Source organism: Eurosta solidaginis, chromosome 2 (assembly GCF_040869045.1).
Source record: "Eurosta solidaginis isolate ZX-2024a chromosome 2, ASM4086904v1, whole genome shotgun sequence".
Lineage (NCBI taxonomy): Eukaryota > Metazoa > Arthropoda > Insecta > Diptera > Tephritidae > Eurosta > Eurosta solidaginis.
This window is the reverse complement of record NC_090320.1, coordinates 148,349,737-148,374,085: the sequence shown is the minus strand read 5'-3', so window position 1 is coordinate 148,374,085 and position 24,349 is coordinate 148,349,737. Positions and strand designations below refer to the sequence as shown.

Here is a 24,349-nt window from a genome sequence, read left to right as displayed (position 1 = left end):
CGTTTCCAAGTCATTCAGGGCTGTCATGGAATCCAAGTCGGTTTTGTTGGTATTAAAAACGTTGATTTAAATTGGTGTCATAAAACCGTATTGGTTTTGCTCTTTTCGAATGTAAATAAAACCGATGTTCGAACCAGCTGTTTTGTGGTGCAACGGCAATTTTGATGTTAATTTTTTTGGCAAAATCTTATAAAATAGCTGTTTTGTGCATTTAAACAGAAATAAACAAATTTATTGACATCAAAATGGCATCAGCAGTTGTAGCATTTATATTATTGGAAGAAGAAAGTTGCCAGAGGGTCAAAAGGAAAATTTTGAGAGATCGCAGCACTCCATTTGAGTTTCCAGAGACAGCTTAATTTCTGTCGAAAGTTATTTACAAAAAACCGTAAAATCGCCCGAGAGGGTCCGAAATAGGGGGCCCGATCCATAGTTTTTTTGTACATATCACCTTTCTGAGTTGGCGGCCTTCGGCCGCGATTTAATAAAATAACCCTGGGTGGGCCGACACCGGTTTGGGGATCAAAACTAAATACGCGCAGAATCCCTTTCTGTAATAGTGTGGGTGTGTACAACAAATCTGGAAAAAAATAACCACATGAAAATTTGAACCGATTTTTTGCTTATATCTTTTGACAAATAAAAAACTTTATTTCCGCTTTCGGATTATTAATACGGAGGTTAAAGTGCGTCTTTTGATACCCCCATTGTCAAATTTTTACCACAATTAGTCAGTGCACCGTCATCTAGTAAATTACCAAAAATATTTCTTAATGTGGGTTTCTAAATATTTATAGTGTATTTGCAGTTACATTGCATACTTTCGCATAAACAAAGATGCTTTCCGAATGTTGCGTTACGATTTTTAGCTAAAGGACCCTATCAAAGATCAGTTAGCAAGGATTCTAGCATGAGTGTAGGTAGAAGCACGGTGTCAACGATTTTAGATGATGTGCTTCGTGAAGCCTTTCGCAATATCTGCATGTTTCTCCATAAATTCAGTCAAAATACTGTTTTGCATTGAATTTTTATGTTTTCCCTCATTGAGAATGAAAATATATGTAAATTTACATTTATTTTTATTAAACAAACCTTTACTTACATACATTTTTAGAAAATACTCAACTGCAAGAGGAATACAACTAGGAAAAAATGAAATCCAACAGCATTTAACTGATTGGATTGTTTCCGATAGCAAAATCGATATTATCGGAATCTGTGACACCTAAAACCGACATTAATTCCAATTCGAACATTAAACCGATAACATTGGATTTCATGACACCAAAGTAATTATTTTGTCGTTTTTTAATCCCATTCCGACAACAATTGGATTCCATGACAGCCCTGATTGTCGCACTTTCTGAATGTAATGCAACGAAAGCTTTGTCATGAATGGATTAATTTTGAGCAAACAGAGGAAGAAATATTGCAGGCAAAGCAAGAATTCTATACAAAGGCTAGATTTCCAGGGGTTATTATGTGTGTAGACGGAACACATATAAAAATAATTAGGCCAAGTGAAGAAGATTTCTTGTACTACAATAGAAAAGGATTTTATAGCATCAATGCTATGATAGTGAGTATTATTTTTAATGAAGTGGAAATTGTTGCGTAAATTAAATACCTACTTTTATGAAAAATTTTAAGGTATGTGACAACGAAATGAGAATAAGAAGTATTGATGCCAGATATCCTGGATGCAACCATGACTCACACATATGGGGTTTAAGCAAAATTAATGAGTACATGAAACGGCGATATGAGGAAAGTGAAAGAAATACGTGGCTCTTAGGTATTGCTTTACTATATATATAAATAATTGTACATTTAATTAAAATTAATACAAAATTAAAAAAATGTATTTAAATCAATAAGGTGGTGCTGGATATCCATGGCAACCTTGGGTAATGACTCCTTATCGGTCTGTTCATGAAGGAAGTCCACAAACAACATGCGGTACTCCAAAACCAGGAATATTGTTGAACGAACGATTGGAGTGTTGAAGAACCGTTTCCGTTGCTTATTGGGTGCTAGACAGCTGCATTACTCACATTTAAAAGTTAGCAAGAATATAAATGTTGCTTGTGCCATTCCCAACATTTGTATTTATTATAGAGTGGAAGATTTAGATGGCAATGAATTGAACTTTGAGAGTTCTCATGAAGAAGATCATGACACTAACGATGAGGATTATTCATCCATAGCGAGTCGTATACGTAATAACATACTTGCTTCTTTTCAAAACATATAAAGCTAAAAATTTATTTTCATAAAATTTCAGTTTTTAACTTTATTGATTCTTCATCTATTTAAAAAATTAAAATTAGTTAATATTTCATTGTATATGTTGTGTATATTTAAATATTTCAGTCTTTCGATTATTCAATCGTTTTACAAATATAAAAAATTAATAAAATAAAGGAATTCGTTTTTTCTTAAACTTAATTATTTCCGTCATAGTCAGGGTGCTCTAATTGCAGCATCTTCATTTTTATTTAAAATTTTCGCTGTAAAAGCTCCTTTAACTCTGTTGTGTCTTTATTTTTCTTTGAATTGTTTCGCTGCAGTCTCCGCCAAACTTTCGAGCGATTGATTCATTCGCCGCAAATATGTATTATCCAGTTTATTCAAAGAATTTTCAGGGTACTTCGTGGCATTTGTATAAAATTCACTCTGAATGGATAATTGTTCTTGCAGCAAGGACGAAGTGGTCTCCTTTACTGCTCTTCTTTCCCTGGGCTGGCTACTTGCTCTGCTAGTGGAAGGTAGATTATCATCAAAGGAACGGTTGGAAATGTCCATTTCAGACAGCTGTTCATTTTCAGCCGCTACCCTTCCATCTTGCGCACCTCAAACACCGCTTTTGCATGTTTCCAGCCCAGTTAGCCCTATCACTTTCTCCTCAAGTGGACTTATGCGTTGGATTCTACACTGACCGCCACCGGTGCCCATCATTTCATTTTTGTTGCTAGAAAGCTTGCGTTGGATGTAGCACTTCCAATCGATCCACACCTGCAATAAATCATTGCATTTATTTTCAAACAATTAAATTCTCGGCGATCTCTTACCTTTTTCCAAGCAGTAGAATCCTTCCTTGGCGGACTAAGTGCATTTAGTGTACGCGCGACCTCCTCCCAAAACGCTTGTACCTCTTCTTTTGGGCGCTTTTGAAATCCTTGGGTGATGTCCCTCTTAGTTTCCAATATTTCAGCGAGTTTCTCATCTTGACCGGGTGTTGCTGTTTTTGACCTACAAACAATTAAAAAAAAAAACAACAGAAAATCAAACCAATTGAAAATTTTTATATTTTAAAATAGCGCAAAATACAAATTGAAATTTTCTACGTCAACAAATTTGCAACGGACAAAAACGGAGGTACGATAGAAATCTAGAATAAGCAGAATCGAAAGATTCGAAAATTGATCGAATTGAAACGCAGAATACCAATTTTAGAATTGGAAAAAATTCGTTCCAAGTAGAAATGTAGAATAGGGCTGATTATTTCGTTAACAAGCTCAAAACTAAGTAACTCGAGTTTCTTATGTTTAATATGCGTAAACATTCTCAAATTTGTTGTTTTATTATTTTTATCGTAAGTAATTTCGATCTTATTCGCGGAATATTTTTTGAAAAATTAAATGAAAATTTGTCGCAAACGTGTAAAGTAAGTTGTTTTTCGTCGTTTTTGTCAGTTTTCCTAGGAAGGTTTTCATCCTTTTGCCTTTTTGTCATTGATCTTGTCTGTACTGCTAAAATTTGTTTGTTCGATTCCTGAATCTCATCGATTGTAATACGCGATAGTGCATCAGCACCAACGTTTGATTTAGCCTTAATACCCAGCAAAAATCTAGTGACCAAAAATGGCGGCCAACAACAAAATATCCCACATTGTTCCACAATTGTTAGTATGGCAGAATGGGATGGCCTAATTGAAATGCCCGATACATATATGCTTGCCTTTTCTTACATGCTATGTACCCTCAAATACGTCAAAAAATTTTCTGCGAATCCGCCATTCCGTTTACCATTTCATTCGTGTCAATTTTTTGCTGAATATTTTGGGTTGGTCGTCGTTGTTGCTAGTTCTTAAAACGTTCAGAAAGTGTTAAATTTGCATGGAAAAGAATAAATAATAAGGAAAAAGAAAATGTTGCCCAAGTGCATTTACATATAACGTATTTAAATAATCGAAATCATTAATGGTTGGTGTAGAGATTAACCGAAAATATTTAATATTACGAAGGTTTAGGTGGTGATTGCAATATTTCTAAGAATTCGAGTGTACATTTCATTCGTGTCAATTTCTTAAAACGTTCAGAAAGTGTTAAATTTGTATGGAAAAGAATAAATAATAAGGAAAAACAAAATGTTGCCCAAGTGCGTTTACATATAACATATTTAAATAATCGAAATCATTAATGGTTGGTGTAGAGATTCACCAAAAATATTTAATATTACGAAGGTTAAGGTGGTGATTGCAATATTTCTAAGAATTCGAGTGTATACACATAATCAACGTATGATTAGTATTTATATGCCAAAATAGGAATTAAGTTTAAAGGAACTTTACCACCAAAAAGTCCCATCATGATTTCGTCGACCACATTTCACATGTTGATCCTATCGACGGGGTAGTTTTCATCGAGCCCGAAAATGATCGCAAGGTGTTTGGACAAGTACTTGCCGCTTTCAGATATGGACGTGAGGATTTGGACGTGCTTGGTCTGACATTTCGTAAAGACTTGTATTTAGCGCATGAGCAAATATATCCGCCACAAAAAATTGAACGTTTGAAGTTCCTCCTTATTGTCCAGTTTCTGTGTCACTACAACCCGCGCCTGGCGATACGGGTAAATCTTGTGGCGTTGACTATGAGTTAAAAGCCTTTGTTGGTAAGTATAATTAACAGTAACCAATAGCTACATTGTAAAAAAAATAATGCACAAGTATATTTAAAAAACACTATTTGGAGCCTGAGAATCAGATTCACTTGGGCAAATCATAAGAGTGGTATTCGTGTAAAATTTTCAGTTGTTTCCATTGTTTCAAATACATAATTTGATTAAATCATAGGGTAATTCTTTACTTCAGCTCACAACTGCTAAAACTCGTGCAAAATTATTGGGAGGGGTGTCAAAAGACGTGCTTTGGGCCCAGGATCACAAATTAGAAAATTTTCGTGTGGTTGTTGTAATTTTGATGATTTAGTTGAACCCACAAGAAAAGCTGGGTAAAAGTGTTTTGCGCAGATATAGTTTTGGTCTCCAAACTGGTGTTGGACCCACCCAGGAAAGCTGTTCTGCGCAAAATTACTTTGGATCCCACCCCCGGTTTCGGAACTCCCCAGGGCCATTTTTCGGTTTTGGAAATAACTTTTGACAGAAACTAATTATTTAATTTCCGCTTTCGGATTCGTGGTCCTGGGTTCATAACGCGTCTTTGACACCTCGCAATATTTTTGTAGTTGTGAGCTAAAGTAAAGAATTACCATAGCTTCTCCAACCCAATTGTCAACGTCACCTACCCGTGGCGAACCACGTTTCTTTAGCATCCGAGGCATTGGCAACCCCAAGTTCCTCATGTAACTAGGGGCTGGGGCGGAAGGGCCTAGAAGTCGAGAAGTGTGGTTATCGCTATAACATCAATGTCGTCGCATTTAAAATTCGAACTTTTATATTTACTGAAGTATCCCGTGATCTCTTAGTTCGCCCATAACCTATTATAATCTCACGGTTTTATAATAATAATTTATTTGAAATTATATTAAGCGATACAGAAAACAGTTTAAATTATGGTAAGAAAAATCTTCGACTGAAATAATATGACAAAACATTTTTTCTTCATAAACTTGAATTGCATAGATTGCTACAATTTCAACAGTGATAATGCCAGGTTTCGCGCGGCGAAAAAACTGGGGAGATCAGGGAGGTAGCCGTTTATTCTGTTGCAAAGCTCATCGATCTGTGGCCATTATTCTGCAGTCATCGGCGTAGGAAACGATAGCAACTCCTGGTGGCGAAGGTAGCTTAGATATGTAGAAATTAAACAAAAGTGGGGATAGGACACCACCCTGTGGCACCCCTTGTTTAATTCTTCTTGGTTTTTATGTTTCGTTTCTAAATTGCACAGATGCCTGCCGACCACCCAGATAATTTATGGTTTCCCTTTTGAGACAAGGAGGAAGGGGAGACCCTTCCAAATCCAGCAGTAATGTGCCGTATTTTACTGCAGGGAGAGCAGAATGGCTTCGTGTGTCTGGCTGAAGAAGGTGGACAAAGACTGGTTGAAGACATGTGCTAGATATTTGAATCCCTCATTGTTTTTGAGCATCGGCATGGCTATCTAGCGCTACTGCTTTGGATATTTTAACATGTTTTGATGGCATCTTCCGCTTTGGCGGTGAGGGTAATAGAAGACGCGCTATGTTTTTGCTTATGTGCGTGTTTGACGTCCTGCCGTTTAGATTTGTCAACCGAGGAATGCAATACATATTGCCGACAAAAAGCGACATCTTCCTACCATACGTATTGGGGCGTCCCCGATTATCGTGCAGAACGCCGTTTCTTCCATTTGATCCGCCAGCATCTCCTTCCTGCAGGTTGACCAAAAACCCACAGATTGTCGTGCGCACTAAAATTGCCTAGAATGATGCGATTTTCACCAGTGCGCAGTATCCCCTGGGGCATCAAGTGACAGGAGGGATGTAAATGTTGATAATTTCTAAAGTTGCATCACCTGACCGGACAGATATGCCTTGACGTTCCAGGACAGTGTCCTTGTGGCCGATGTCGGGATCAAATAGATTATATTACACCGAGTGATGTCTGATAAATGGAGTCCGCCTCCATTTCCGCTCTCACGATCTTTTCTATGGACATTGTACCCAGAGCAGGTCTGCAAACCAAATCTTGCCATGAGCTTAACCTCTTGAGGAAGGCTATGTCGCAAGTGCTGTTGGGTTTCTGGCGCAGAATACGAGACAGCCTTAGGCGTAAACAACAAGGTGCCACAAAAGATTTGTAAAAAAGATTTATTTAAACACACGCAGCAAAATTAATTTGCTGAGCCAGGATTAGGTTCTGGACCCGGATTGGGTTCAACGCCTTCATGGAGCAGTCCTTCTGCAAAGATCTACTGGGGGATGAAAACTTGTGGGAAGGCCGCAACATCTTGATGTTTTTGCTTATGTGCGTGTTTGACGTCCTGCCGTTTAGATTTGTCAACCGAGGAATGCAATACATATTGCCGACAAAAAGCGACATCTTCCTACCATACGTATTGGGGCGTCCCCGATTATCGTGCAGAACGCCGTTTCTTCCATTTGATCCGCCAGCATCTCCTTCCTGCTGTCTGCTTGTTGACCAAAAAGCCACAGATTGTCGTGCGCACTAAAATTGCCTAGAATGATGCGATTTTCACCAGTGCGCAGTATCCCCTGGGGCATCAAGTGACAGGAGGGATGTAAATGTTGATAATTTCTAAAGTTGCATCACCTGACCGGACAGATATGCCTTGACGTTCCAGGACAGTGTCCTTGTGGCCGATGTCGGGATCAAATAGATTATATTACACCGAGTGATGTCTGATAAATGGAGTCCGCCTCCATTTCCGCTCTCACGATCTTTTCTATGGACATTGTACCCAGAGCAGGTCTGCAAACCAAATCTTGCCATGAGCTTAACCTCTTGAGGAAGGCTATGTCGCAAGTGCTGTCTGGCGCAGAATACGAGACAGCCTTAGGCGTAAACAACAAGGTGTCACAAAAGATTTGTAAAAAAGATTTATTTAAACACACGCAGCAAAATTAATTTGCTGAGCCAGGATTAGGTTCTGGACCGGATTGGGTTCAACGCCTTCATGGAGCAGTCCTTCTGCAAAGATCTACTGGGGGATGAAAACTTGTGGGAAGGCCGCAACAACTTGATTGGGGTAACGCAAAAACGACAGCCTTTGTTCGGGTTTTCCCGGGTCGCTCCGGTACATAGAACCGTCTATCGTGGGAAGCCAAACATATATTGCGGTGCTCTTTAGCAATACCAAAGGGCGGGTAAATTAAAAAATTGTTTTTGCAACTCATTTTAGTTTTCATAATTAAATAGAATTTTATTTTATTTATTTTCTGACCAACTTTTTAACAAGATCGTACATAATCACCACAATTCACTAGATGTCACACCATACCACAAAGAACGCACAACAAGTACAAAGAAAAGTAGCTCACGTATTCGTAAATGTTTCTTCTTCAAATTACTGCGTGGCCACCAACGCCACCAACTTTCATTTGCTCCATTTTGTTTTTGATTTGTTGAGCTTTCGTTATTAGCATTGTTGGTCCTACCGTATTTTTATGCGAACATACGCAGTTCCTCCCGATGTCCAATAGTTTTTGGTGGGGCAGGCTCTTCCCATTCACCCAATTCGGCATCATAATATTGAGCAGCACGGAATGGTCTCAATTCCCATGGTACTTGATCTTCCATAGCTGTCAGTTGAACAAATCCTCTAAGCATGGCACATCTGCGCGCACAACATCGGTAACAAATTCTCGTTCAACACGTTCCAAACACAAAATGCCAATGGGTGCCCCAGGACAAATAAGCTCTGTATATTTGGTTTTGAGGATGAAGGTAGGATCGTAACGCATGTCGTAGCGCCAATAGCCCCACCATTTTGGATCTTTACGCATAACACGATGGAACCAGTCAACCAATTCACTCAGCTGATAACGTTTGGGTCTGTAAAGATAAAAAACATTTTAGTATACGGTGATTGCAGGGACTGCCTTGATTTCTTTTATGAGAAAGCTAGGGACAGGTGAGTTGGAATAGGAAACAATATATCATCTAATCTATGTTATTCTTACTCTCCTTACCTGCCGGGATGGCTTGAAGATTCAATGTGGTCATACCAAATCGTTACCGGAAAGTATCGCATCTGCATCCGGCAAAGGACCATCAACATCAATAACACTCCGCTCGACAACAGGCCTTTGAGGAGTGTCTTTATCGCTACAACAACAACAACAGGCTATCCTCGAACTAACTTCGCTACAATTAGCCATAGTAGGGATTCAAGGGGTTAATAGGCGAAATACAAAGCTTTATAGCTTAAAAGCTAATAATAAAAAATGTTAGCTAAAACTCACCCTACAGCTTGGTAAACTTGTCCAGCGGTATCAGGATCCTTAGCGCAATTGAAAATAACCTGTGCAACATCAGATACATAAACTGGTTGCTTTACAGTACGTTCCCCAGCATACCAAAGTGGCATACCACGGAACTGACGCCGCCATACGTGAGCATAGTAACGTAGAAAACGATCCTCTGGACCATAGATGTCTGCTGGCCTAATAATTATTGCGTCAGGGAACTCATCACGCACTGCGCATTCACCATGGTATTTACTCTTCAAAAAGTGACTGCCCCCTTCGTTAACATAGCTTATTGGTTCGGGGTTAGCATTCAGAGCGGATAAATGAATTAACCGCTCAACGCCAGCTTCCTTGGAAATCCTATTTAAATGGCATAGTTATGCGCGCACTCAGTACGAAATTGTTAAATAATCCAAAGCAACCAAGCATACCTTGCAATACGCCGAGCACCTTCCACATGAACATCATTAAATTTAAAATTCTTTGTCTCAAATTCACGGCCAATTAAATTAATTACCACATTTGAATACTTTACAGCATCACGAACAGCCTTTTCGTCTCTTAAATCAAAAAATTGAAACAGGACTTGTCCTAGATCGCCACATACCTTGAGACGTATGGCCTCGCCGTGATCACCACAATAGGGTAAAATCATTTAGGTGTCGGATTTACCCAACTTATTACACACATATCGTCCCACGAAGCCGGTACATCCGAAGACGGTTGCAACAATGCCATTGAAACTGCTGCGTCCGCCGGTGCCCCGTCGCATAGAACTCAGGTTAGTGGTTTTGAGAGGACGCGGAGCATCGGATGAACTTGAAGAGGATTGACGTACGCAGAATACACTTAAAGATGCAGTGCCTTGTTGTTCTAAAGAAAGTAAATTTAAACATATAAACAAATGTATGGTTTTAGCTCAAGAAGTTACATAATTTTTATATTTATCATTTTCTTATTTTGATTGGCTTTCATTTACTTACTTGCTAACTGCCTTTTGCGTCGCAATATTACTGAGGCCTTAACTCCTATTTGCTCGCTCCCGAAAATAGTGTTTTTGTTGTTGTTGTAGCAGTGCCGAAAATAGTCTTCAAGGCAGTTGAGTTGGGTATAATTACCGAAAAGTTTCCAAACCGTCGTTCCTAACTAAAAAGCTGCAATTATACAATAAACAACCCCATGATTCAATCACAAGAGGTTTGCTCGACTGATACATTTTTTGACAATTGCAGCCATTTTTCTCCCAAATCGAATTGACATCCGTTAACTGTGTTGTTTCTTTGCGATTTTTCGAAAAATATTAGTAGTAGAAATAGGAAGCAATCAGTTTACAAATACCCGATAAATACCAAACTGCATAATTCCTTAGAACATTTTTTTAAATTTTATTGTGAATTTATTAACTATGCCACGATCTATTAGTGTGGCTGAACATAGGTTTTATGAAAAGTACGGACACCAAGAAATTGTTCACTTTCGTAAACCTATGAACATACGAAACCTGAACCAATTCAAAATTCATCGTTCAACGTCAAAAACCGGACTAGTCACGATTCACGTGAAAATGTCATTAGTAAATAATGGAGATGCCATAACGAAATGTACTCTAGAACAGAAGTCGACTGTTAATACGCGTCCAAAAATATCGAGAGAGGTGGACAACAATAATCCGAAGGCGGAAAAGAAAAATTGTATCTCTGTCCGGAGATATTTGCAGATGAAGTTGACAATTTTCGTGTGGTTGTAGCAATGTTGTTGTGCACTGAAAAAGATTTTGTGTACAAAGGCATTTTGCACGCTTTTAATTTTGATCCCACCTCATAAATAGTGTAAGTAATGTAAAAATCTCGGTATACATATTCCATTTTAAATAACTCAATGTACATTTAAGATACGTGGTTAGTTAGGAACCAAAGTCCTTTTTACAGCCTTGGATAGTTTTAAGAAATTTAAATGAATATGTTAGAAGTAAATTGAACTGAAAGAAGAAACTAAAATGCTTTGCTAAATTTAACCGGTTGGGGAGGGGGAAGATGACATTAGCGTAGGTAGGAGGAGTCATTTGGAGCAGAGGAAAAGGGGATCTGCTGAAACCGAATTACTCGAGCGGTCCAAGGTAGGGTGGGCTTCTTGCGAGGGGTGTGTATTGAAGGTAATATAATGACGATTGTCACATCCGCCCCGCATCAAGGTGGACAAGGGTTAAGGGCCCCGGCCTCTCGTCCTGACCTAGCTGGGGGACATTCCACCTTGACTGCGCAAAGGGGCGGATTCACTCTAACAGGTGTACGGGACAATTATTAATTAATATGTTATTATTAATTATTGTAACGTACACCTAGTGTGAATCCGCCTCTTTGCGCAATCAAGGTGGATTTCCCCCAGCTAGCTCAGTGTGAAGGGTCGGGGCCCTCACCCTTGTCCACCTTGATGCGGGGCGGATGTTACAACCATCTCCTCTTCCTGTAGAGATGCACACACCTCGTAGGAAGCCCACCCTACCTTGGACCGCTCGATTATTTCGGCTATCAGCGGGTCCCCTTTTCTTTATGCTCCGTCTGACTCCTTTTCACTTACCCTTCGTCATCCTTTCCACCTCATTGATCCCACCGGCCAGGGTAATTTTTTATAAGCTCGACTGAAGGCCGCCAACAAAACCCGGTGTAATTTTTCGGTTTTTCGTTAATATCTTTTGAACGAAATACAATTTTTATTTCAGCCTTCGAATTATTGTTATCGAGGTCAATACGCCTCTGTCGATATTTTTGCGCGCGTATTTGAAGTCGACCTTCGGTTCATCCGGAACACTTCCATGAATAGTTAACGGAAAAGAGCTCTCCGAAATTTCAGAATAAAAAGGCGAATACTCCCTGTGTAGCAGGACCGCACACAAGCTTAAATCTTCTTTCAAAGTCAAGGTCGAAATATAAAGTTTTAAGACATTAAGCCATTTTATTTTATTTTTGTTTGTGTCAGTTCATTACGGCTGCTGAATAAAGTATCATCCCATGTCGGCTGCCTGTTCAAAATCGTGCTATCTAAAAATATTTTTCAAAAATTTCCCATTTCAGGATTTGTCACAAAACCGCCATATATTAGAGCTAGATTGAAGAACGCTTTACCTCACAATGCTTTTCATTAACTCCCTTTTATGTCAAAATGCATTGAACCTATGCTTATATAGGGAGTTTTTGAAACAAATTTTGAGATAGTGCAATTTGAATAAAATTCTAACGCAAAGCATTCTTCAAACAAATTCTGACAGAATGACAAAACCAACATAACTTTATCAGTTCACGAAATATTTAGTAGAAAATGAATTATTTCCCCAAAAACTTTTGGCGTTTACAAATTTGCTATCACTACTAATATACTACTGGCGGCCACCGTGGTGTGATGGTAGCGTGCTCCGCCTACCACACCGTATGCCCTGGGTTCGCACCCCGGGCAAAGCAACATCAAAATTTTAGAAATAAGGTTTTTCAATTAGAAGAAAATTTTTCTAAGCGGGGTCGCCCCTCGGCAGTGTTTGGCAAGCACTTCGAGTGTATTTCTGTCACGAAAAGCTCTCAGTGAAAACTCATCTGCCTTGCAGATGCCGTTCGGAGTCGGCATAAAACATAGGTCCCGTCGGGCCAATTTGTAGGGAAAATCAAAGAGGAGCACGACGCAAATTGGAAGAGAAGCTCGCGCCTTACATTTATTTCTTTTTTTTTTACTAATATACTACCAAAGATACTTTTCTACTACAATTTTCGCTGAAGGGGATTGAATTATTCCCCGTTTTCCTTACTTCGTAAAAGTAACCCGTCCAGATTTTTCACTTTGGGAGTGTCAAAGATCTGTCATCATTGGAGAACAAACCTCTAGTAATTGAATCATGAAACAACCCCACGTCTAATTTATAAATACCAAAATTTGACGTTCTTTTTTGCGTGGCAACAAATTTTGGGAAATCACTTTCAAACTACAATAAAAGAAATTTTCATTATATACCGATCACATAAGTTTTTCTATAATTGTTGATTTTTAAAATTGGAAGGTTGTCAGAGGAAATCCACAAATCACACACAGAAAAACAGAAGATTATGCATTCACAAGCTTAAAATTGCTTGGTTCTGCGCATCTACGTCACACTTTTAAAAGGAGCGAAACGTTGATAATATTCAGCTTTAACTGCTTTTATGTTGCCAAAATAAATGCCATCCCTCCTACACACCTAATTGGATTTAAAGCTAAAGCATATATGACACTACTTTATTTTTGGTTGGATTCCAAGCTAAAAAAACTGACGAGACTTTATCGGAACTTCAAAACAAAAAAACAATTTCTGTCATGAAAAAGCAAGACCACCACGACATACCAGATTCATATCCGTAAAACTCACTGAGCTGACATCCCTGGTCTGAGAGACTTTGGGACATGGTTTATAATTTATTCAACTCTATAAAGTTGAGTCTGAAAAAATCAAAAATTTAGAAACAAGTTTTTTCAATTAGTTTCAAAAGTTTTTCTAAGCAGGGTCGCCCCTACACAGTGATTTGGCTAACATTTACATTTTTTATTCAATATTTAGGCAAGCATATACTTTGGAAAATGTTAAGTATATCAGCAGTGGAAGCAGAATTTTTACGCTCGCGTGTTTGGGTCCGCGCTATTTTGGTGTTTCTGAACGTGTCCTATATCAGGTAAGAAATATGAAGGGAGGAAAGTTTTATAACCTTTGCAGTCAAGAAAATCAAGAATTTAAGCGCAGTGTAGCCGAATACGCCAATATTTCAAAATTTGCTCGGGCAGATGCTGATTTTAATGCAGTTGCGACAGATGTGTGGGACACCACCTCCGAAAGCTCTTTCTGCTGTCGGGAATCTTCTGAATGTGCAACAGATGCTGAGAATACGTTCGACAGCTTCCCTTCTGAACTTTCGACTGCAGAAAAATTGTATTATATAAAGTAATGGGCCATGCGACAAAATATTACCCAAGAAGCATTAAATGATCTCGTTCGGACCTTATTAATTATTGTGGTGAAAAATCTGCCGCTGTCGGCACAGACAATTCTTGAAACACCCAAAACTAGTGTGGAAGTACAGAATATTCTCGGTGGTGAGTTTGCATACTATGGCATTCAGTCCTACTTCGAGTCAAGGTTGTTTCCTAGTCTGAAAAACACTACACAAGTATTAATAGATGTGGGAATTGATGGTCTCACACCATTTGAAAGTTCGAGGAGTGTGCTATGGCCGATTCTAGGATCAATTGTCGGTGATCCAATTGACCGTCCTTTTTTGATTGCATGGTTTTCAGGAAAACAAAAACCCACAAACGCAAACGGTTTTTTGAAAGACTTCGCGGAGGAAGTTAGTCAATTAAGGATAAATGGCTTGAAAGTAGGCTCATTCCCCGATTTGAAACGGTTTGATGTTCATCTATTTATATGCGATTCACCCGCACGAGCTTTTATTTCTGGAGTACAAGGACATAGCGGAAAACACAGTTGTCCTAAGTGTTGCCAGGTGGGAGAACGTATAGGAACAAGATTGCTATTCTCAAAACAGATATGTGAGTTGCGAACCGAATTATCCTTTAAGAACAGACTTGACAAGGAACACCATAACTTAGAACAACAAAGTGTGCTCGAGACAGCAAACTTTCGTATGGTATCCCAATTCCCCCTAGATCCAATGCATATTGTTGATCTAGGCGTGACAAAAAAACTGCTTCAGCAATTGGTTAACAAGGAAAACATTGCTGAAATGAATACAAGGTTTGACTATATATCTTCTTACGTCCCTTCAGACTTCGGAAGAGTTTGCGGAAATTTAGAAGAAACTAAAAACTGGAAATCAACAGAGTAGAGACAATTTTTACTTTATTCTGGGATATTTGTTTTAAAAGGTTGCGTTGATGATAATTTGTATTATCATTTCCTTCTTTTACATGCCAGTATACGAATACTTTCTTGTGGAAAATTTTGCGAAACCGAAACCAATGTTGTACAAGAAATGTTAGACGAGTTTGTCAACCTCTTTGGTGAAATTTACGGTGACGATTTAATTAGCTTTAACATCCACTGTTTGTTGCATTTGCCAGGGATAATGGGACTTTTGATCAATTCTCTGCATACAAATTTGAAAAAGTTGATAAAAAAGCCCAATCAAATTTTGCAGCAACTTTATTTTCGCCTTCAGGAGAGAAAATGCCTAGAAATAAAAAAACATCAAAATATGGTTCTCTTATTATTGATCCAAAAAAAGAGAAGGACACATATTTCTTTAGTAACGGGACAGGTCCAATAAAAATAATAGAAACAATAAACGAATCGGGAAAGGACGTGGTAGTAGCGAACGCATTTCTTAAAGTCGATAATTATTACGAAGCACCACTTGAGTCACTTTCAGCCCTTGGTATATTGGCTGGAAGTAGGTTGGATGAAATGAGACTTGAAATTTCCTGGGAAGATATTGAACATACATAAGTATTTTTGTATTCCTTTTGAAAATAAATATCTTCTCATACCCTTACTTCATAACCTTTTTCACAAATTTTCTAACTAATATTCTTATATTATCGCTTGCTCCAATTTGAGGACATGCGGAGGTCCACACCAAAACGTAACATTTCCAAAATGTTTATTTTGGAAAATATATTATATTCGTAAGAAGCTTTCATAAGGCAATCAATGGTAAAATTAACTTTATCAATTTACTCGAATTCACATATGAATGATATGTTACGTTTTGGTGAGTGTAGTATGCTTTATTATTTTTTATTAATATGAATATTCACATACATAATATCTTCTTGATGTAAAAATTTAAAAATTACAAAGTTCAAAGTAACTTAAACACAAAGTTAAATAAACAGTGAGGACCTCCTCATATATTTTCAAACAAATTACTATAAATGCTACTCGTAATTGTATTTCTTTTTTTGCATGGAGAACATATGATAGCCAGGACATATTTGAAGAAGACATAGATATGTATACCTCTACTCCGAATAGGAAAAGCAACGCCTTTTTAAATATCTCCAGCTCTACTACCAACCAAACATCCAAGGATATGGTATATGTACTTCCCTCCGCTCCCAATGCAATGGACCCCTATTTCGTGTATGTAGCACAACACAGCGAACCGTTTCCATCTCAATTATATGCAAATAACGCCAATTTGCATAGTTCGTCTGGCTCTACAGCCAACCAACTAAGAATTAAAAAGGTAAAGCCGGTGAAGGGCAAAGTAAATGCCAATTTGGTCGATGAATTTACTTCGAATTCTATTGCAACAAACCCCCATTTCGTGGATGTAGTACCACACAGCGAACCGTTTCCATCTCAATTATATGCAAATAACGCCAATTTGCATAGTTCGTCTGGCTCTACAGCCAACGAACTAAGAACTAAAAAGGTAAAGCCGGTGAAGGGCAAAGTAAATGCCAATTTGGTCGATGAATTTACTTCGAATTCTATTGCAACAAACCCCCATTTCGTGGATGTAGCACAACACAGCGAACCGTTTCCATCTCAATTATATGCAAATAACGCCAATTTGCATAGTTCGTCTGTCTCTACAGCCAACCAACTAAGAATTAAAAAGGTAAAGCTGGTGAAGGGCAAAGTAAATGCCAATTTGGTCGATGAATTTGCTTCGAATTCTATTGCAAGAAACCCCCATTTCGTGGATGTAGCACAACACAGCGAACCGTTTCCATCTAAATTATATGCCTAGAACGCCAATCTCCGTAATCCGTCTAGCGCCACAACCAGCGAACCATATACGCCAAAATTCCGAAAGTTTTACTTGTCAAAGGGCTTCAATGCAACAAATGCGCATTTGGTCGATGTAGCACTACACAGCGAACCGTTTCCATCTAGCTCAAAAGCTATAAACAACAATTTCAATAATTCATCCAGCTCTAGTACCAACCATACACACAACCAGGCATGCTTAACGAACGAAACGATATCATTTCGTTACGATAATCAACGCTAATAAACGAAACGAAGTCACTTCGTTTCGTTTATTAACGTTAAGATCGTCAAATTAACGTTAATTTGTCGTTCTTAACGTTAATAAACGAAACGAAATGACTTCGTTTCGTTTATTAACGTTGATTATCGTAACGAAATGATATCGTTTCGTTCGTTAAGCATGCCTGCACACAACCAATTGATTGATGTACCTCTCTCCAATTCCGATTCAGCAAACGCCGATTTCATCGATGTAGCACAACACAGCGCGTCAACCATGGCTCGTTACTGCAAGACCTGGAAGGGTCTACCCTTCCCCCATGTCTTAAAAGGTGGACCGCAAATTATCTGGGTGGTCGGCAGGAATCGGTGCAATTCAGAAACGAAACATCAAAACAAAGGAGAATTAAACAAGGGGTGCCACAGGGTGGTGTCCTATCCCCGCTCTTGTTTAATTTCTACATATCTAAGCTACCTTCACCACCGGAAGGAGTCACAATCGTTTCCTACGCCGATGACTGCACAATAATGGCCACAGGCCCAGGCCCAAAGATCGATGAGCTATGCAATAAAATAAACGGCTATCTCCCTGATCTCTCCAGTTTTTTCGCCTCGCGAAACCTGTCATTGTCACCGACTAAATCTTCCGCGACCTTATTTACAACATGGACGCCCCAAATGTCGACCATATTGAACATCCACGTCGATGGCACTACGCTACCGACTGTCCTACACCCCAAAATCTTGGGTGTGACGTTTGATCAGGATCTACATTTTGGTGCGCACGCAACCGCAATTGTTCCAAGAATTCAGAGCCGTAATAAAATCCTCAAATCCCTTGCTGGCAGTACCTGGGGAAAAGATAAAGAAACGCTCTTGACCACATACAAAGCAATTAGCCAGCCGATTACGTGCTACGCGTCACCCATATGGTCGCCAAGCCTAAAAACCACCCACTGGAAGAAACTACAGGCCTGCCAAAATACTGCTCTCAGAATCGCCACGGGCTGTCTTCTTATGTCCCCAGAACATCATCTCCATAATGAGGCGAGAATACTCCCCATCAGGGAGAGAAATGAGATGCTGACCAAACAGTTTCTGTTGAATACCCAGAAACCTGGGCATCCCAACGGACATCTGATTGTCGAACCAGCACCGCCTAGGGGCCTAAGGAGTCATCTCCGTAAGCATTTTGAGGAAATACGGCACCTGAGAACCCAGCCGTATGAAGCGGAAAAACACAAGCAGGTCCTTGGTGAACTCCATAGACAGGCGTCGGACCTTTATGTCGGGAATTGCCCGGCGAATCCAGTACTTGAAGAAAAATATCCAGAACTCGCAGAAGAGGAACGCATACTCCCCAGGGAAACGCGTGTCACTCTTGCTCAACTTCGTTCTGGATACTGTAACAGGTTAAACTCTTACCTATCCAGAATCAACCCCGACATACAAAATGTATGCCCTGCTTGCAATGTGTCCCCACATGACACCAACCATCTCTTTAATTGTAATGTGGAACCAACGCCTCTAACACCCCTTTCCTTATGGTCCACCCCTGTTGAAACGGCAAGTTTCCTTGGACTCCCGTTAGAGGATATTGATGACAATTTGTGATCGGTCGCGGCTATTAGGTGGGGCGAGCATTGCTACAACAACAACAACAGCGCGTCCTTTCACTCCCCCTTAAATACAACGAGTACCATTTTGAATAATGCGGCTACTTCCTTAACCAACGAAGGAACATTCCCTACAACAAACGAAAATATAATGGCGATACTACAAACAATATTACAGAAGCATATCGACCTGGAATTTAGATTGACTAAGATTGAAGAAAAGGTGCGTAGTGAAATATTGAACTGTTATTTGTGAAACCCTAGTAATTGTAGCCGCAATAGCTTGATTCTCTTTAATTATTATTTATGCTATCATTTCAGCTTCCAGAATTGGCAGGTCATGGCTCAACATAAAGTCGTGCGTGACTCAAAAGTTCTGATTAAGAAAACGCACAAAATAGTATGCCGTATCAGCGGAGAAACGGAAAATGATACTCACACCGAGCTCTCTATCGTTATGCCACTAACATCGCTGGATTCAGTTTATGACATTGAGAAAAAGTTGGACTCAGATGATTATCAAGAATCAATGGTATTTTTGAATATTTTTAATTGTGTTTCATAACTTAAATTGGTGGTTTTCATTTAGAAATCATATATCTTTATGCTGAAAGGTGCATCATCAGACATTATTGGAGTAATGAGAAAACTTTTCTCTGACAACGTTCTTTTCAATTTTAACTGGGACGGAGTACAGGGCAAACGATTTTTATCTAAACTGAAACTCGTGAACAGCGTAATTTTTTAAATTTAAATTGTTAAATTGTTAATTGTAAATTGTTTTAAAATGTTATTACTAACATTGTCCATTCCTATTAATTTAGCCGTTTTCAAACTGCAAGGCAGGATCGACTTCGAAGACAGCATGAGACGGTGTTTAACGCTGAGCCACAACCGGCATAAACAAAGGCGGTATCTGACCAATAAATCCAGCTCTGCAACAGCATAAGCCTACCTACAACAAACGAACAAGACACACTGAAATAATCTTGATTAAAAATTATATAAGAACCTAATAATTCTTTTTTCCCTACGTTCCTATTCTAAGCTTTTTATGCTCTTATTAAAATAATATTCAACAATCTCGTAAAGTTTGCAAAGAATTTTAAATCAATTTAATTGCAACGAATTTGTCAATAATTTCTAACCAAAAATTTATAAACTAGATGTATAAAGAAAAAAGTATTTTGAATATAAATATTTGTGATGAACTTAACTGAAATAATTCTAAGTTTTTTCCTACGTTACTAATCTAAGCTTTTTATGCTCTAATTAAAATAATATTTAACAATCGCACAAAGTTTGCAAAGATTTTTAAAGCAATTTAAATGACATGTATAACAAAAAAGTATTTTGACTATAAATATTTGTGATGAATTTACCTGAAATAATTCTAATTTTTTCCTACGTTACTAAGCTTTTTATGCTCTTATTAAAATAATATTCAACAATCTCGTAAAGTTTGCAAAGAATTTTAAAGCAATTTAATTGCAACGAATTTGTCAATAATTTCTAAACAAAAATTTATAAACTAGATGTATAAAGAAAAAAGTATTTTGAATATAAATATTTGTGATGAACTTAGCTGAAATAATTCTAAGTTTTTTCCTACGTTACTAACCTAAGCTTTTTATGCTCTAATTAAAATAATATTTAACAATCGCACAAAGTTTGCAAAGATTTTTAAAGCAATTTAAATGCAATGTATAACAAAAAAGTATTTTGACTATAAATATTTGTGATGAACTTAACTGAAATAATTCTAAGCTTTTTCCTACGTTACTAAGCTTTTTATGCTCTAATGAAAATAATATTCAACAATCGCACAAAATTTGCAAAGATTTTTAAAGCAATCTAATTGCAACGAATTTGTCAATAATTTTTAACCAAAATTTATAAAATAGATGTATAACAAAAAAATATTTTGAATATAAATAATTGCTGATGAATTTAACTGACAGTACCAATACCATCAACTAAATAGTCCTTATAAATATTGTAATCACATAATTCAAAACAAAAAATTACTATTAGTACCTACGTTTATTATTGCAAAATCACGAAGAAAGAAAATTGCATAAAGTACCCTCAATGTAAAATTATCCCACCGAATGTATGTATCGCATATAAAAAATGTCAAAACTGAAAAAATTTTAAATCTGTATTTAAGTGTAAATCGATCCATGAAAGCATCGTGAAATAACTTTTTTTTTGGTAGTTAACGTTATTGTTTAGTTAAGAATTTTGTTACTTTTGTTGTATAAATCAACATTCAACACAAAGCTTCTCTGATTATGAGTTGCAATACTTTTTTGTTTAGGTTTCCATATGTAAAATTACATATTTTTGTACACAGTTCTAAAATGTAAAGGAAAAAAATTTATATTTGTCTATTAATTGAATTATTAAAAAGATATTGTTATATTAATGATATAGAGAAGCGCCAACACGAATGCAAGTGGTTTAAAACCACTGGTAGGCAATTCACCACTTTAACTGTCAGAAAAATGTTAAATTGTTCATTTTATGTAAAAAAAATTTGAAAGTTGCAATTGAAGTTCTGAAAGCTCGGAAATCTCAATTGAAGTTCACAATTTTCAATAGAAGTTCAGTAAATTATAATTGAAGCTCAGGAATTTCAACTGCAGTTCAGCAAATTACAACTGAAGTTCAGAAAATAACAATTCAAGTTCAATTATAATTTTCTGAACTACAAACAGAAATTCTGAACTTCAATTTTAATTTTCTGAACTACAAATAGAAATTCTGAGCTTATTTAAATTTTCTGAACTTGAATTGAAATTTTTGAACTTCAATTGTAACTTTCGAACCTCAATTGCAGCTTTCTGAACTAAAATAAAAAAGGTATAGCATTAAAATTGGCGAATTACAAGTTAACTTACCCAAATTGTGAATTGCCTACTCGCGATTTGATGGTTTACTGCAACCAATAGTTCTGTTAGTTCTTCTCGTTTGTTTTCTTTATCATTAATTAATTTATTTAAGTTTCCCTTAACTTTGTATGCATACTATCGCATGCAATAAAATTTGTATTTATGGGTCACTTTTTCAGTCTTGATGGTGAGCCATAAATACAAATTTTATTGTATGCGATTGCATGCATACAAAGTTAAGGGAAACTTAAATAAATAAATTAATGATATAGAAAACAAAAGAGAAGAACTAACAGAACTATTGGTTGCAGTAAACCATCAAGTCGCGAGTAGGCAACTCACAATATGAGTAAGTTGACTTGTAATTCGCCAATTTTAATACTATACCTTTTTTATTTTAGTTCAGAAAGCTGCAATTGAGGTTCGAAAGTTACAACTGAAGTTCAAAAATTTCAGTTCAAGTTCAGAAAATTTAAATAAGCTCAGAATTTATATTTGTAGTTCAGAAAATTAAAATTGAAGTTCAGAATCACGGTTGCCACTTTGGGTCCATTTGGACCAAAAATGGTCCCTTCCAACCCCATTTGGTCCACTGGTTCATTTTCTTCAATTTTGGTCCTTTTCAGGCAGTTGCCACGATTTTGGTACTTTTCTTTCTTTTTCACTCAGGTAAAAATTCAAAATATTGCCCAAAAAATTTGCAGCACATCCGTTAACCCACATTGAAGGATGTCTCACCACAAAAAATTGCTCAGTCAATAAAAATGTACGAGAACAGCGACATTTCAACTAGAAATAATTTAGGCGAGGCATTAAAAAGAAAAGTGTTGGCAAACACACTGTCGTTAATTGTTGATGAAACAGCCGACTTATGAAAAAACTTTTGTTTAATATTTATAATAACTAGTATCGCCTGTGGTCGAAATTCGACCAACTCTTATTTTTTTCAACTCAGTCTATGCATTCAGTGTTGGGGGTAGTGAAATAATGCGTTAATAGTTAAGCAGTGAGCGGAAATATAGCAAACTGGTCTAACGTACTTAAATTTTTCATTAAGACATTGTAATTTTTATTGTATTTTCTTAAATTTTCTACAAAATTTTCAAATGTAATTATAACCTTTTGGTATGGAGCTCCTTAAACAAAAATATAAAAAATATGTAAAATCAAAAGAAACTGACATAGAATTAAGGTGAAATTACTTGACATTAAATTGAAAAATAGCTTTTTCCACACCACCCGGGAGGTCCCCTTTGGGGCGCTACCGAAGTTAGTTTTGTGTGCTCGGTTCCCCAGCAGGCCTATATCTCCCATATACATATATCGCCCATTTACTTCAATAGTGTCATAATTCGAAAACACGAACTTTTAGTTAAAACGAAGAAATGTGCTTAAGGAATTTAGCCTATTTCACGCCACCCGTTAGGTATGCAATTGGCGCTTTACCGAGTTTAATTTTGTATAAATACATATGTAGTATGTACATAAGTGTGACACAAAACGAAAATTTCGAATAGAATAGAGGATACCTTCATAAAAAATAAAAAAATTATGTATTGAGAAAGAAGGCAGGGTTTACTAAAAAAATTTAAATGAAAGAAAAAAAATAAAGTACTTAAAGTGCGAAAAAATTAAGTGATGTGAATAAACAGTTCCATATAAAAACGCAATAAGTGCACTTGGACCTTTTTCCGGGTTTTAATGTTATCATTGTGGAAATATGAAGATTCTAATATTCGGATATTTAATGTTCGGGTTCCCATTGAGATCTATGTACGTAATTAATTTGTATTAAATTTGTAAACATTCATATTCATGAAATGGAGATGAATATATATGACCATATCTACCATAAAATATCGTCTGTGAACGATATAATACTAAGATATAACAATGCAGAATAAATTAGAAAGAAAAGAAAAAGAAACAAAAACATTGAAATTATTCACGCAAATATATTTACTAAAATAAAATTGATTTCATAATTTTAAGCGACATAAATAAATGAGGATTATGGGATCTAAGCATCCGATTAATGGGCATATAATCAAACAAAATTAGCCTAATAATAACTATAGTGGGTAATATACTGCCTATGCAATATTTCGACCTAAAATCGAAAACGTTTTTGGGTCGTTTTTTTTCGTTTAATATACAACGTGAAATTTTCCGATTCAATCAAGTTGCATTTAAATAATAATAAACTAAGTTGAAATAAAAGATAATATAATAAAATAAAATAAGAAATATCAAAATAAATTAGCATAAAAGACAATATGCAAATTTTAATGTAATATCTTTGTAGCAAATTTATTTATTTTTTGTTCACTATAAGATGTGCTATATCTAAAATGAACATAAAATCTGGAAATGCAAAAAACATTTGGGTCAAATTTGCAATTAATTGTTATAAATAAATAAATTTAGTGAGTTTCAACAAAAGTTGACCCATTATTTCTGATTTCATTTTTTTTAAATGAAAAACAAAGAATCTGTTAAATAAAGTCCTATGCTTTTACGTGTAAGTAAAATTTCTCCAAAAAAATAGGCCGGTTAAGTTATTATTTATCCTTAAAGTTTTTTTGTGCGCTAACAATTATTTTAGAAAACTTTTTAAGGATTTTGGTACACACCAATATTGGTAATTGGAAACCAGGCATGCTTAACGAACGAAACGATATCATTTCGTTACGATAATCAACGCTAATAAACG

At 36.8% G+C, this 24,349-nt stretch overlaps 1 pseudogene; it reads right to left on the bottom strand.

Moving 5' to 3' along the window:
* Positions 1-8,162: 8,162 nt before the first annotated feature.
* On the bottom strand, positions 8,163-10,273 carry LOC137242397 (NADH dehydrogenase [ubiquinone] 1 alpha subcomplex subunit 9, mitochondrial-like; annotated as a pseudogene).
* Between the last annotated feature and the right edge of the window lie 14,076 nt (positions 10,274-24,349).